At 38.5% G+C, this 2,487-nt stretch overlaps 1 long non-coding RNA gene across 1 annotated transcript; it reads right to left on the bottom strand.

The window, feature by feature from the left end:
- Window positions 1–1,171: 1,171 nt before the first annotated feature.
- Window positions 1,172–2,113, bottom strand: LOC109219474. Its single transcript, XR_002066949.1, has 3 exons — window positions 1,746–2,113; window positions 1,615–1,661; window positions 1,172–1,514 (listed from the first exon to the last, which is right to left on the bottom strand). It is a non-coding gene; the product is annotated as an uncharacterized LOC109219474 (long non-coding RNA).
- Window positions 2,114–2,487: the final 374 nt, after the last annotated feature.

Raw genomic sequence — 2,487 nt, 5'->3', positions numbered from 1 at the left:
ATAACCGAACCAAACCAACTATAGGAGTAGCTATTTCAAATTAATTATTACACCTATATATATTTATATTTTTATATAAAGTTTCAAAAAATTTATGGTAAATGTTAATCGTTTGCACTTTTAGTACAGTTTTTTACCTTTATATTCTAGTTTGATTGGTAGTTTTCTTTTGTTAAGTGTAAGAATCCATTTCATGTTAAAAAAAAAATATTTTTAATTGAGTCCTTAAATTATTCATCACTATTTGATTCAATTACCATCAATATATTTTAGTAAATAATAGATTTCTCAAAGGGCAATTAATTTGATAGTGTTAGGTTGAAAATGTGGTCGCCGGAATATGTATTTGATAGTTACGTCTTATATTTAGGAAAAACCGACAAATAACCGAAAAAATCAAAAGCCAACAAAACCCGACATAAAAAACCGACTTAATTGGTTTGGTTTGGTTCTAATATTTAAAAAACCGACTTACTTGGTTTGGTTTCTTTTTAGGGGAAAACCGATCCAAACCGAATCATAAACACCCCTACCTACTGCCCAGCATTTTCGCTTCAGCGAAACCCTGTCCGTTTCCACGGTCCCGCTTCTGCGGACCGCTTGCCGCTTCTGCGGCTCCCATCCACTCCAGGCCTTCCGCTTCTGCGGTCAGCCTACCGCTTCTGCGGTTCTGCATCAGCGGATCAAGGGCCGCTTCTGCGATCCTGGCTGCCCTCGCCCTCGTCCGCTTCTGCGGCTTCTTCTTCGCTTCTGCGGTCCTATTTCCGCAGAAGCGGAAATACCATATACCAGATCCCTTCAGCTATTCTTCAACTTCCAAATTTGATCCGTTAGCCACCCGGAATCCACCCGAGACCCCCGGGACCCCAACCAATCATACCAACCAGTCCCAAAATACATTACGGACTTGCTCGAGGCCTCAAATCATAACAAACAACGCTAAAACCATGAATTACACTCCGATTCAAGCTTTATGAACTTTGAACTTTCCAACTTCTATTTCCGATGTTTAAACCTATCAAATCACGTCCGATTGACCTCAAATTTTGCACACTGAGTTTCTATTAGCCAATACTTTAACACTTACTAATTGAGAAGACTACTGGAAGCAACAGATACGAGATACAAAATTAGGCTACCCAAGCTAGATGAAATAATATTGTTATCCTCGAACACGACCACATGAATGAACGGGGAGAGTAAGTCAAATAAAAAATAGCACCTTCAAAATTCTAGAGAAAAGGAAAATAGCTCGCCTTCAACACACATTCAACACCTTCAACATACAGGCAAGCTACTTTTTATAAGTAGCTGGAGAAGTAAAAGGCAAACGTACACTGTTAAATTCAACCTTTCTCAAAGTGAACAAATAACTAGATTATACCTATTTTCAGATTCAAACAGTAACATCAAAAATAAGAATCTCATTTCCAGAAAAATAAAATGACGAGAATTTTTCGAAAGAAAATAAGACACATACCTTGAAGAATCTCAAAAATTCAAAAATGAAATGTCTGAAAGAAGTAAAAAAAATTAGATGAGCCTGGGTATTCTCAGACAAAAATAATAAACAAAAAATTATAATGAACAATTCCAGATTACAGAGATAGATACCTCCGACGGTATAGTTGTACTCTCAAATCTGTTAAACGCCGCAAAATCTGGCCGGAAAAATACAATCAGAAGAATAGAAAAAGGGATTGCACTATCAAATGACTACAGTTTTTGGTAAAATTAAGACATACAGTTAGGGTTTGAAGCTCTAGAAAAATCTGATCCAGAAAACGTTTTTGCCTAATCTCTTCGCTGCTCCGTTTTGACGAATTTACTCCGATTGAAAACAAACACAATGTTAGTATCCATATTTTACTGAGAAAGAAAAAAACAAAATCGATCGTCGACCTAAGAGAAATCAAATCTCTGCCGCTTTGCATTCCGAGGAGCTATCAGTTGGTCAGCGCGCGATATTTCCGGTATATCCCCGCTGTTAAGGCATCGAAGGCGTGGAGGGGAGTCCCAACTAGCTGGGTTAAGGTGTATTAGGAGAGAGAGACAGCTGTAGCAAACTAGGGTATTTGAGAATCCTTGAAGGAGAAACTTCCCAAAACCTTCAAATTTCTATCTTTAGCCAAATGGCTTCAAAATGACCTACGGACCTCCGAATTCACTTCCGATCGCGCCCTCAACTCCAGAATCACCATACAAAACTACTCCCAATCTCGGAATTTCAAACGGACATCGATAACTCTAAAATGCACTTCAAACCAAACTTATGAAATTCCTTCTAAAATGCTAACTTCCACAATAGGCGCCAAAACGCTCCCAGGTTATCCAAAACCCGACCCGGGCATACGCCTAAGTCCAAAATCATCATACGAACCTGTTGGAACCTTCAGATCCTGATTCCGAGGTCGTTTACTCAAAAATCCATTCCTAGTTCATTCTCCCAACTTTAAGCTTCCGAAATAAGAATTCTCTTCCCAAATC

Source organism: Nicotiana attenuata, unplaced genomic scaffold, assembly GCF_001879085.1.
Source record: "Nicotiana attenuata strain UT unplaced genomic scaffold, NIATTr2, whole genome shotgun sequence".
NCBI classification, from domain to species: domain Eukaryota; kingdom Viridiplantae; phylum Streptophyta; class Magnoliopsida; order Solanales; family Solanaceae; genus Nicotiana; species Nicotiana attenuata.
Note: the sequence above shows the minus strand (reverse complement) of the source record. Positions and strands in the feature narration are given on the sequence as shown.